This window comes from Phascolarctos cinereus, unplaced genomic scaffold, assembly GCF_003287225.1.
Source record: "Phascolarctos cinereus isolate Bilbo 61053 unplaced genomic scaffold, phaCin_HiC Scaffold_9;HRSCAF=440, whole genome shotgun sequence".
Taxonomy (NCBI): domain Eukaryota; kingdom Metazoa; phylum Chordata; class Mammalia; order Diprotodontia; family Phascolarctidae; genus Phascolarctos; species Phascolarctos cinereus.
Window position 1 is genome coordinate 115,713,363 of NW_027556402.1, and position 14,280 is coordinate 115,727,642.

Here is a 14,280-nt window from a genome sequence, read left to right on the forward strand (position 1 = left end):
CCACCTTATAAAGGAATTCTTTCCCTATTCCCCCTTAGTTCTAGCGCTTTCCCTCTGTTGAATATTTCCAATTTCTCCTGCATTTAGTTTGTTTATACAGAGTTTTTTCCACATTATCTCCCCCACGGACCATGAGATCCTTGAAAACAGGAAATGTGTTTTACCTTTCTTTATATTCTCAGTGCATAGAATAATGCCTGGCATACAGTAGATGCTTAACAAATGTTTATTATGGAGTGAGTAGAAGTAATTTTCTTCTGGCTGTTAATGAATGCTGATAAATAGGTCAAAATGTAAGGAGTATAATATTCCTCTTTCTTTCCTTTCAAGGACCTAAAACCCAAATCCAATTAAGAACCATCAAATTAACTGGAAAAATACATGCCACTACACTTCCACCCCACTAATTTCTATTCTAATGCTTTACCATTCATGACTTGACCCTCCCAAAACAAGAAAGGCCTGAAGTACAAACCCAGCTATAGACTGCATATTTGTCATCCAAGGACCTGTCACCAGAAGATTCATCACTAAGTAGAGATGATTTTATGGGTGAGAAGAGGGCACAGCAACTCATGAAGATGATTTACTAAAGTTCACAAGGGTGTCAATCTGCATGAGCAAAGAGGGTGCCTACATAGATGAAATCCTGTAGCTCAAAGCATTAAGTTCCCTAAATCTATGCTTCTATTACACAGTGGTAAATATTTGGGGTTACTTCAATGATCAACAGACAGCAGCTAGATGATGCAGTGAAGTGTGGGACATAGAGTCAAGAAGATCAGCTTCAATTCAATTTGGCCTCAAGAACTTATTAGCTATGTGGTCCTAGACCAGTTACTTAACCTCTGTCTACCTCATTTGTAAAATGTGACATAATATCATCTACCTCGCAAGATTATTGTTGGGATCAAATGAGGTAATATTTGTAAAGTGCATTGAAACCTTTAAGTGCGATATAAATGCTTTTGTTTGTTGTTTATTATACTCATCATCTTTAGTATTAGTGCCTATTAGAGAAAGAGCTGTGAGAAGGATGGATGGAGCTTCCAGGCATGGCAGACAGGAGGAACACGACGGGGGGCAAGGGAACACACTGCTAGTGGAATTCTAGAGTCAAATTGTCAACTGTAGGACTCATGAATATTTGGCGCTTCTGTGCACAGAGCCTAGAATTGAGGGAAAGGCACTACAGACTAAGAGAAAAACTCAAGGACAAGGGAGAGGACAGGGTTTAGATACAGGTGCTCTTCACCTTTTTTGTATCACAGACACTTTTGGCAGTCTGGTGAAGCCTATGGACCTCTTTTCAAAATAATATTTCAAAATGCATAAAATAAAATATAAAAAGGAAATCAATTATATTGATCTATAGTTATCAAAATATTTTTCAAAAGTTCACAGACCTCAAGTAATGAAACCATGACAAAGTGATACAGAGGAGGAGAGCAAAAGACTGGAATAACTCCAGTAGCTAGAATACATCTCATGGCCTTGGCTACTTTGTCTGGTGGATTTGTAGGACTGTCAATCAATCAATATTTATTAAGCACCCACTGTATGCTAGGCATTAGTAAAAGCTGGTATCTCCTAATTATGAAAAAGGAATTGCACAGTTTAAGACCAAGCACTTTGGGGTTTAAAGTGTGGCCATGCTTGTGGACAGATGAAGCTCCCAGAAATAATGAGGTCAAGGAAATGGGAAGGCATTGTGTCAAAAGTATAATCAACATGAATATTGAAGTTGCCATGAATTCTGGCAGTGAATGAGGGTAGAGAGAAAGCCTGTGTGCCAGGTTCTGAGATCACTGAGAAAGGTGGAAGAGTGCCCTGCTAACTAATAAATAAAACCAATGAAGACAGAGAGAGGGTTGACAAGATTGTTCTCTTTGGCTATTTAGAATTTCAAAAACCAATAATTTTGGTTTATATTGGTTCTACAGTTGCAAACCATATGTCGTTTGGGACTCTGAACTCCTCCTCCCTACCAGACAGATTGGGTTCAATCTTAAAGTCTTTTCCCACCCTTTTCAAGTCTTCCCTCCCAAGGAACTTTCTCTTTACCTTCTTTGAGCATTCTAATTCCTTGACTCCTCTTTTGTCTTTCTCCCTGACCTCTGTCTTAGCTTTACTTCCTTGACCTAAGGTAGATCTCATAAGAATTTCTTTCTGTGACACCGCCCATTCTTCTACCTCAGCAAACAATCTATTTTTCCTACCTTGCTACCCTCCAATCCTGAATAACCCATATTACGGTTTTTTCCTCCTTTACCAGACTTCCAAGTACCACACAGATTGGGACTACTATAAATTCATTACAAATCCTAATGGCTTCTCAGTAATGTGCTTATTCATCTTATTGCAACTCCCTTGAATTCCACACAGCAACTGTTCCAAATCTTTTCCCTTCTTAAACCCTCCATCATAGAATTTTGGCTCTGCCACACTACTCTCCTCTATTTCCAAGCAAAAATAAGATCTTACTTCAACACTGCAAATAAGAGCCTTTGAGTCAGGCTTCACCACAGACCATAGACCTGCTGATGCTGCCAACATAAGACTACCCTCTGAAGACCCCTGATAGCACAATGAGACCAATATGACCTTAAGTTAGAATATTGTACTTTGAGGGATGTAAAAAGGATAATTTGTTAGACTCCCTCAAATTCTAAAATAGTCCATCTGAAATATTAAGCAAGTTCAGATGTTATCAGAGACAAAGCTCTTGTTCACTTTATGAAGCTGAATTATCAGCTTTGATGATCTCTGTGAGTAATACACTCTCAGGCAACTTTCCACATAGCCTGGCTTCCATCTTCCACAGAGACACACAGCCCAGTGGCACATAGGAAAAGACACCCAAAGAAACTTGCAACTATACTACCCTACCATGGTTTTATTTCTGGTTCTTTCTTTCTCTTTCCCTTTTTCAAAAAAACCTGAAAAACAAAAAACTAACATTGCCATGGGAATAGAAGTATTTTACATAAACAAATAAGCTTTGCTTTTTCCAACCTTATCCCTTTGGGCAATGCAGTATGGGAGGAAAGCTAATGCTCTTTAATCAGGGCTTTGGGCAATAGTTGCTGCCTTCAGCCATATGTACAAAAATATTTGTAGTGGCTCTTTCTGTGGTGGCAGAGAATTGGAAATTGAGAGGATGCCCATCAATTGGAGAATGGCTGAAAAAGTTGTGGAATATGGATGTAATGGAATGCTATCATGCTATAGCAAATGATGAGCAGGCAGACTTCAGAAGAACCTGGAAAGATTCATATGAACTGATGCAAAGTGAAGTGAGCAGAACCAGGAGAGCATTGTATATACTAACAGCAATATTGTAAGGTTGTGAAAGACTTAGCTACTCTGATCAAGATATAATGATCCATGCCAGTTCCAAAGGTCTCATGATGAAAAATGTCATCCACCTCCAGAGAGAGCAAGAAGTGATGCACTCTGAGTACAGATTAAAGCATATCTTTTTATTCACTTTCTTTTTCTTGCTTTTTTGTAATGTGACTAATACGGAAACATGCTTTGCATGACTTCACTTTGCCTTCTCTATGGGTAGGGGAAATGCTAGAGGGAAGAGGAGAATTTGGAACTGAAAATTTAATAAAGAATCTTAAAAAATAAACAAATAAATGAATAAATTGTGTTTCTAAATAGTTACTGCCTTCCTATCCCTGTAGTTTAACTTCCTTGATTTCTAATAGTGGTATCATAATCATGACCCTGGACAGGCTACATGAAACTCATACATTAAAGAAAATAGGAGCAAGTATCCCAACTATGAAAAAAAGATACATTTCTTTTAGATCCTATAGTGTTGGCAGGAAATCACACTGAAAGCTTAGTCTAGATTCACTGTAATTGTGTGGAATCAACTTAGACTACTGAAGTGACTCCATGTGGGAATAAGGTAACCAGCAAGGAGGAAGACTCATATATGGATTCCTGTGGTCCATTGCATCAGGTGAATCAGTAAGTAATATTCTACTGGACTTGCGTGATAACTGCAGCCATCCAACTGACAGCTGCATCTGCAGATTGCTTAACTTCAATCGTTGTGACCATGAGGATATCCTGACACTCCCAAAGTGACCAGACAGGCATGAACCTGTTGAGGCAATAATGCTTGCAAACCATGCAGGCTACCTTCCCTCTAAGCAAGGGGTCTTCCTGTTTTATTCTAAAATAGTTTTTATTTTTATAATTTTACAAATCACAGAAAGTCAAAGTTAGAAAGTACCTTAGAGGTCATGTAGTTAAACCCTAGTATTCCACAGATTTAAAAAAAAATAAACCTGAGACTTAGAAGTTTAAGTTAGCCAAAGTCACAAAGCTAATGGTAGTGACAAGACTCAAGGCTGACCTAAAAATATCTGACTTTTCCTAATCCTCAAATATATAACATCTTCCTAAAAACACCATTTTCACTTCTTTCTTTGCCTTTCTTTTTAAATAGAGTTTTGTGGTTTATAATCATGTTGAATATACTACTAAAACCCTGGTCTCACAGTTCCTTGACCTCATTCCTAATGACCAGCCAATGGGTATTCCCTTGACTCCCCTACTCACCATTTAAATAAAAATCCCAAATTTTCTAATTCTCTAGCCATCCCCTTTCACTTCTGTCCTGTATCAGAAGAGAGTCTTATTCCAAAAGCCAGCCCTTGACCCCATTCTCTCCTTCTGTCTCCAGGATCTTACTTGATCAATTAATCAACCCTTCTCTCTCTTGCATCTTCAATGTCTCCCCTTTTTTTAGCTTCTACTCCTTTGCCTACATGCATGTTCATTCCTTCTCCATCTTAAAAAGTATACTTTTATGTTGCTTCACCTTCCAATTATTTGCCTGACTCTGTGCTATTCAGAGCTAAACTTCTTGAAAAAATAGTCTACATTACTGTTTCTGCTACTGCCTGACCATTCCACTGACTCTCAAACCTTTGCCATCTGCCCCTTCCAATCAATGCAACCGTATTTCAGGTTGTGGAGTGAGCAGAGGCAGAACAACACAAGGCATTTCTATAACAAACAAAACAAAACAAAACAAACAAACAAACAAACAAACAATGGTCACTAGATTGGAGAAGTCAGGAAAAACAGGATGGAAAGGTACATCAGGGGCCACTTGAATGACTGGTCTAAAGATGCAGGACTTTTATTTGGTAGGCAATGGAGAGATTCTGAAGGATCATGAGCATAGGAGTGGTATCATAAGAGTAATATTTTCAGCAGACAAATCTGCCTGAAATGATCTAAATTATAGGAAAAAATAAATTCAGGTAATGGAAGTTAAAAAAAAAAAAGGTTTCACTGTCCTTCCATTAGGTTAATGTTTAAACAGAAGCCAGCTTGTTCCTAATCTCATACTTTGTCATGCCGAGTCTTAACACAATTTCTCCTCTGGAGTTCGATTAGCTTACCTTCAGGGATATTAGCTTAAGGAAGAAAAGCACTCTTACTTGGCTTCTCTCCAGTGTTGATTGCGATTAAAAATATACATCATGTAGCTTCTGGCCTCAAATATCAGAGAGACCTTGTCACTTGAAAAATATGCAAGACCACTAAGACATAGTAATAGCCATTTAATTCACTAGAAGTTTGAGGTGAAGGGTTAGAAGGCCTCATTACAGCTTCTCCATTAGAACAGTGCATTATCCACTGCTGGAAAAGGAAAGCTATAATTTCTTTGTGTTTGCCTACTTCAGCCTGAGAAGTGCCACAATCCCGACTAACTTCTTCTGATATGTTTGCTAATTTCCACATTAATAATAGTTGGGCTATAGCATTCATCAAGCTGTTCATTACAGATCCATTTAGGAGACACCACTTCCAATTAGCCTGAAGCAAAATATCAAGGCCATTCTTCAGAGCTGCCTCTTTGTACTGTGACTGGGCTTTCCCATTTGAATCATCATTTTAATCAAATGTAATCATAGGAGCAGAAGTTTGTTTGGTTAGGTTCTTTTTTATGCAACTTTTTTTACCTCTTTTGATGTTCTAGCATTTATATTGGCACAAAGAAGGTATGGAAATGTCTGTGCCAGGGCCTTTACTTCCAAAGATAGCCTGCAGTTCAATTTAAGTTTTCTTAAGACCATTAAACAGAAAAACTAAGTTTATATAAAACCAGACTTTCCTCCTTTCAACTCAATGTGATTCAACAAGTATCTATTACTTGCTTGCAATGTTCCAGGTACTATGCAAGGTGCTAGAGATACAAAGACAAGAATGAAAATAGTTCCTGCCCTAAAGGAATAATTTAATTTATATCCTTCTTACATTCTCCTTACAAAACTTGGACAAAATTCAACAAGAATATTTGGACTCACAGAATGTTAGCTATGGAAAGAACTTAGGAACTATTTAGCCCAACCCCCTTATTTTACAGATGAAGAAACTGAGAACCAGAAAGGTTAGCTGAGTTACCCAAAGTTACACAGGTAATAAGGAACAGGCAAGATTATGTTAGTTGTCTCAAATGCACAGTCCAGTGTTCCTGCTATGACACCACATGGAAAAAGCTTAAAGAGCATTTTTTTTTCAATGGCAGATAATGGGAAAGAATCTAATTAACAATTTTTATTTACCTTGCCAGGCCCCCAGAATGAACTAAAACTTTAAAATAAAAACAAATGACCCTATATGGGGCCAGTTAGCTCTGTTGTTTAGATTCAGTGGTGAAGAGAGGAGACCATCATGGGTGAGTTCTATGTGTACAATCATTGCCTTTCCTTCAGGGGTGCACTGGTAAATGTTTAACAACCAGCTGTCCTGAAAAAAAAAAAGGATGGTAGGACACACTTTCAAATTTAATCCATATTATTAACCTTTTTCTCTATCATTTTCTCAAGTCTAGTCAGTCATTCAAATAATAAGTCAAGCCCTGATTTGTAGTCTTTGTTGACTTTTGATGGGAAAATGCTCACACCGAAAATTTAATGATATGCTTTTGGGAGCCTATTAGAGCTGGCTCAACATACCCCTGCTTTTTACATGGTGATAATCATTTAAGATAAATTGAGCCCCAATAAGAGCCAAAAACCTGAATTAATCTTTTCTCTCTGAGTGAACTACAAATGCCCCTTCCTGTATCAGCAACTGCAGGACCAGCTGAAGCTGACCAGCATTCTTCCTGTTTGTGATCACTAAGGACAGGGGGACTTTTCTTATCTTGGTATCCTAAGGACATATGTTATGTAGGGGAAACACAGATATACTAGATCCATAATTTCAATTGACACTTTGACATTTTCCTATTTTATTGTATTTACAACCTATTCAACTAAGAAACTTCCTTTCCCATGTTATATGTTAAAAAAAAAAAACATATGGAGGTTATTTTTTTTTTTTGAATAACACAGACATCCTGAGTCAGGGTTTAAATGTCCTCCTAAAATTGCTTGATTCAGTTAGACTTAAAGCTCTGGCTCCATATACATGTCTCTAACTTAAGGGAATAAACAATATGAATTTACTTATCACCTAGCTTGTTGCCTCTTTAACCAATTTTCAGGTCAATAATGGTCACAAAATATTTTCATAAAGCTGAGTGTTCATTCCTCAAACACATGCTGTTGGTCCCAAATGGGGAGAGGTAATCATTACTAAAAATCAAGCTAAAACAAAGCAATATTCTTAAGCAGTAAAAATAGAGTAAGGGCTTTGTGGGCAGGGACTGCTATGTCTGTTGAAATCTCTAACACTTAATATAGTGACTTATACATAATATGTACAAAAATGCTTAGGCACATAGTAATACACATAAAGGCTTACTGAATGAACAAGCAGCAAGACTTTATTTATCTGTCCTGAAGGAAGTTTATCTGAAATAGTGAAAACTCTGAATTTTAGACTATTTTGCAAGAAACTCAAGTTGTCACACTCAAATATCCATGACACTTGGAAACATAATGAAGTCATAGAAGAGGCTCATGGTCCTTTTTCATAGGCAGCTAGATGGTATAGTGCAGGCCTTCTTAAATTTTTCCACTTCTGACCACTTATCTCATGCGAAATTTTTACACTATCCTTGGTTTATAGGTATATAAAATAGGTATACAAATCAAACATTTACTGACAATAAATCATAAAGAAACTTATTTTAAAACAATTCTTTAGTATACAAATAATTTTGCCATTTATTAAAGATGAAAGCAAATTTGCATACTAATGAGATGGATGTACTTGTTTATTTTTTACATAAAGAATTAAATCTTGATGAAATATTTGATATTGATATTTTGGACATTGCACATTCAGAAACCTTTTACTGTTACCAAATTTTTTGCGACCTCCACATTCAAACCAAAAGACAGAATGACCCACAGTTTAAGAAGTATTGGATAGTAGGTAGAATATAGGTCTTAGAATTCAGGAAGACCTGAATCTGAATCCTGCCACAAATACTCAGACCACTATTTGACCCTAAGCAAGCCATTTCATCTGTGTGCACCTTGGTTTCCTCATTTGGAAAGCAAGAATAATAATAATACCTACCTCACAGGGTTGTCAGGAAGATAAAATGAGATAAAATGTGAAGCAATTTGTACTATATAAATGCTAGCTATTATTATTATGATCCATTGATAGAGAAGAATGATTTATACATAGAAAATAAATTGGTTGTGAAAAGACATATTCCTCCAAAGTACTTAAGAGAATTTACTCTTAAATATTTTGGACATTGGTTTTTCAATGATGGTTTATACTGTCATATTACAGGACCTGTTAAGAACAGGAATACCATCAATGGAGTCAAGCCTCTGTTTGAGTGGTCATTATCTCCAAATGAGTGGAGTATGACCCAAAGGAGGAAGAGTAGCTGAACCAGATCTAAGACATATAGAAGAGGTCCTGGTCCGAGGTGACACCATTCTGAGAGCAAAAAGGAATCAGGAGGATATCAAATGCTTGAGCAAAAAAAAAAATCATTAAAATCACAGACCTTGTTAAAATAAAATAACCATAACTACAACAATAGCTGTGCAAAGAAGGGATAGAAATATCTGCACCAGGGCATTTACTCCCCTGGCAATAATGGCAGTTTTAAAATCATAATAACTGACATTTAGATGGTGCTTAAAGTTTATCCAATCAGCTGGGTAAGTTGTAGAAAGGAAGAGTTTGCCTGGAGACATCAACATCAGATAAGGAGGGAAAATATAAGGTGAAGCAATGACCTGATTGAAAGACTTAACCTGTTGTCCCAAAGCTTTTATCTTCTATGGGGGGCAGCATATGTTCCCTATTTCCATCCTGTGCCAAGTTGTCTTTGCGATCAAAGTTCATCTGCCCCTTCATGGCCCCTCTGAATCAGTTAGGTCATGGACTAAGACAGAGTTGGAAAGTGAAAATCAGTAACCAGCCAATACATGGTGACTCATAGTCTGGGAGGTTTGTTTCTGTATATAGCAAAATCATAGTTGGGGAACGGGGACTTCTGTTGGTATTGTTGTTCTAGTCTTTCCCTTTCTCTTTCATTTGCATAAGTGGATCTAAGGATCTGCCAGAAAGAATGAGGGAAAGTACCCCAAGCTTATGGAGAACTTGTTTTATTGATAAGTGTATTTTCATATTATTTTATTAAATGCCTTTGCTTCAAATTAATTGTGTGTTCTGGCTGATTCTTAAAAGTAAACACATGGGTTGGGGCTCAAGTTTTTGTTTTTTGAGATGATTTGTACCTACAATGTTCCTTAAATGTAGGCTAGCTTTTCTAAAGGCTTCATGTGAGGGGTTGGGAGTGTACTACTTTGAAATATAAAATTTTTAAATTAGTAGATTTTTAAATATTATCTTATCTACCCAGTATCTGTGTCTTTATAAAATATTCCATTTTCTAAATTTGCCAACATCATTAAATTCACAAATATCTTTGCCATCTCTTATATATGCAAGCATATGATATCTCACTTCTTATCAAAAATCCTAAAATAACCCCCTGAGAGATGACCTGAGCACACAAGTGAAACCAGGTCAAGACATCTTGCTAATCTCATTATCTCAGAGTTTCAAGCCTAGCAGGCAATTTGGGGACATATATTTCTTATGTAAGGTTACTCAATGAACAGCCCTATCTTTCCTTTTGCATGGTCAGATTACCCCTACACTGTTGATAGGTAAGAACAAGTCCATCGACACTATTGCAAAAAATAAATAAATAAATAAAAACCCATGGGAAACAAGTCAGTAGTGTGAACACGGTATGCCTAATATGATACAAAGCATTTTTCTGACTAGCATGAGCCCATATATCGTCAGCTACGTGGCACAGAGGATGGAATGCTGGGCCTACAGTCATGAGGACAAGTTTTCCTGAATTCAAATCTGGCCTCAAACACTTATTAGCTGTGTGACCCTGGGCAAGTCACTTACCCCCATTGCCTAACCAAATGAAAACAAACAAACAAAAGCCATCCTTGTCTAACAGCTCCATGTGTGGCCTTTCTCTCTCTCTTGCTTGGAGTTAGAACCATTTAAAAGTTAGCCCATCAATGACACTATAAAAGACTTTTCTAATGGGCATGTAATAAGAATAATAACTAGCATTTATATTGAGTTTTAAGGTTTACAAAGTGCTTTACACAGAACTCAATTGATCCTCAAACAACACAGTAATTTGCATGCTATTATTATCCCCATTTTATATTTAAGGAAACTGAAACCAAGAGACATTAAGTAATTTGCCTAGGGTGACCCTGAATAAGTCACTTCACTCTACTTGCCTCAGTTTCTTCACATGTAAAATGAGCTAGAGAAGGAAACCGCAAATCACTTCAGCATCTTTGCTAAGAAAACCCCAAATGGATTCAAGAAGAGCAGGACACCGCTGAAACGAATCTTCAACGACTGAGCTGGTGAGTGTCTGAGACAGAATTTGAAGTCAGATCTATTCTCATTCCACATCTTATGCTCTTTCCATTGCACCACACACCTAGCTGTTGGCTCCTCAGTACTACTGTCTCTCTTTTTTTCTTCCTCACAGAAATTTATATTTATTTTTTTTTTCAGAAGGAGAGGGAAAATAACAGACAATACCAATGAAGGCCAAGGTCTGGCTTTGTTCCTCTATCCATCTTTGCTACATCTTAGCTCATCCAGGAATTCTCCAGTTAGTACAAGGAGTACTCTTCTCTCCTCTGGATGTTAGATTTCCTAGGATTTCCCAAGGTGTTCTGCCACTTCCTCTCTAGAGTTACCAGGAGGTTGGGTGAAGAGTAAGCTCCCACCAAAAAGTTCCTCTCTGCCTTAGAATAGGAACTGAAAGGAACATACATACTTTGTATGTAACCCCTTCCCTCTACTCCCCTCCAACCCAACTCCTTCTTAGCCTCCCTCAGCTTTGGTCTCAGTTTTTCTTCAGATATCTCCATGATCAATTTCCTTTGACTTGGAACTGAATCTCAGTCATAGTGATCTCTCCAATTACCAACATATATCATCCCTAAATCTGCCATTGGGATAAGTGGGAAGAAGAAGAAGCATTTGTTAAGTGCCTACTGTGTTCCAGGCCCCGTGCTAAACACTTTACAAATAGCATCACATTCCATCCTTACAACAACCCTGAGAGGTAGGTGCTATTATCCCCATTTTACAGCTGAGGACACTGAGGCAGACAGAAGTTAAGTGACTTGCCCAGGGTTACGCAGCCAGGAAGTATCTGAGTCTGGATTTGACCTCAGGTCTTCCTGACTCCAGACCCAGTGCTCTTTCTGGGGCAGCACCTAGCTGCTATTTCATTTCCCCTCCCCTATTGCAAAGTTCAAAGAAAGGTTCTATGAGTACTGCTAAAGACTCAGAGAAGAAAGCTCTTGCCACCAAAGGGAATAAAGGCTAAGAAAAGTCCTAGAAATACCAAAGCCCAAAAATAACAATGAAGAAGATGGATAAAGACTGCTATGAGTAGAGAGAATGGACCAGCAGCCTGGGCACGAGAGGGAGGCCATTCTGGGAGCCAGGTGTTACTCCAGGGCTCACTCTCTCCTCACTGGTGAAAGGTTCCATCCTCAGCTTCCTGACCCTGACACTCTAGGAATAAGAGAATGAGGCCTTTCTCCTTGCACAAAACTACTTTCTTTAAGCAAGATATACCCACAAGCAGTTGAAACCCAGTCCCTTCTAGCTTACCAAATCATCTAGTTCATAAGGCCATGTAAGCATTCTAAGCATTAACCCTCTGATCTCTCTGTTATGTCCTGGGATTTGCAATTAAATTCCCTTTGGGCTGTTAATAGTTTTTATTCTGGTCTCTCTGAAGGGTGCTAAACCAATTCTGATTTAATAGCTGTTTTTATTCTATATCTATTGTAAATTTTCACCAAGTACTTCCTTTATTGTCAGAGGAGGGCATCCCCTAATAGAAGCATTTGTGGCCCTTTTTCCTTCCCATTATTTTGTAAATGCTACAATTCAAAAAAGGTAAAAGGTAGCCCTACATTCACCAAAAAAAAAAAAAGCACATCTGAGATCGGGAGAGAGGAAAGAAGATAGAGAAGGGGAGAAAGAGAGTACAAAGGAATGAGAAGAAGGAGCATATGGACAACATACAGGCTCCTCTTCCTCTACCTGTAGCATAGTGGAAGAACCACCAGGCTTGCTGTGACCTAGGAGTGGGTCTTGTCTCAGCATCTTATTAGCTGTGCAGTTCTGAAGCACATCATTCATTTCTCAGAACCGAAATTTATCTATGAAATTAGCATACTACTACCTACATCTCCTAAGGTTGGTTTAAAGAAAGTTTTTTGTTACCCATGAAGTGTCATAGAAATGTGAATTCATTGCAATAGAAAGAATGCTAGAATTTGGAATCCGGGTTTGAATTCCCCTTCTAGCACTCATAGCCGTTATGGGAATGTGACTTCCCTATTCTCTCTGAGAGAATTTTTCCTCGTTGTAAAATGGAGATGAAAATACCTGTAGCATTTACTTCATAGGGCTGTTATAAGAACCAAAGGAATATTTTAAATTATAAATGTGAATAGGAGAGCTATTAGTATTCTCCTTGGATATAATGAATTCAGATGCAAAGACAATGTGGTGTTATGGGCCAGGGACTGGGAAGGAAGGAGATGGCAGTACCTCCCCAACACCAGTGATCTTAAGGTGCCCTTTTTTTCTCAGTGATAAACTCCAGGACCTGACCCCATAATACTCTCTATTGGCATGTTGCTCTACCACTCTCATTTCCCCACAGTTTTCTAATTCCCATCTCCCCTTGGTGGTGGAATAGAGTGTCACTTCCTCCGTCCCTTCTTTCTTCTCTCCCTGCCTTCCTATCTTTTCAAATGAATTCATTATCTACAAGTAGAATGGGAAGGGGGTGGTAAGTTTTATTATCCCAGTTTCATAGATGAAGAAATTCACTTATTCACAATAGAAAAACTATGCACCCTGCTCTCAGGGAGTTTACACTTTAATTAGACAAGAGAGCAGCTCATTCTAAGCACTGTACTAGATTCTAGGGATGATAAAGACAAAAATCTCCTTAAGGAGATTATGTTCTTCTGAGAATATATGACAAATAATTAAATACAAGATAATTTGAGTAAAAAGAGAGGAAAATGAATTGCCATTTCATAGAATCACGTATTTAGAGTTAAAGGAAACTTGCAAGTTATTTGTGTCATCTCCCTCTTTAAAAATGAGTTTTTGTTTTGTTGTTCTCATTGTTGACATTTTCAGTCATGAATGACTTTGCATGACCCCATTTGGGGTTTTCTTGGCAGAGATACTGGAGTGATTTGCCATTTTCTTCTCCAACTCATTTTACAGATGAGGAAACTGAGGCAAACAGGGTTAAGTGACTTGCCCAAGGCCACACAAGTAGTAAGTATGTGAGGCCAGATTTGAACTCAGCTCTTCCTGACTCCAGGCCTACCTTATATATCATACAGGTTAGTAAGGGACAGAGGCCACTAAGTGACACAGTGGATAGAGTACTAGACCTGGTTCAAATCTGGTGTCAGACACTTACTAGCTATGTAACCCTGGGCAAGTCACTTAACCTCAACTATAAAACAGGGATAATAACAGTAATTATCTCACAGGATTGTTAGGAGAATCAAGATAATTGCTAGGTGGTACAATGGATAGCATGCTGCATTTAGAAAGACTCATCTTCTTGAGTTTAAATTTGGCTTTGGACACTTAGTAGCTGTGTAACCCTGGGCAAGTCACTTAACCTTGTTTGCCTCAGTTTCTTCACCTATAAAATGAGCTGGAGAAGGAAATGGCAAATCACTCCAGTAGCTTTGCCAAGAAAATCCCAAA

General features: G+C 38.0%; 1 protein-coding gene across 1 annotated transcript in view; it reads right to left on the bottom strand.

The window, feature by feature from the left end:
* Positions 1 to 14,280, bottom strand: part of IL15 (interleukin 15) — a 401,163-nt gene that overhangs the window by 223,671 nt on the left and 163,212 nt on the right. The window lies entirely within an intron of this gene.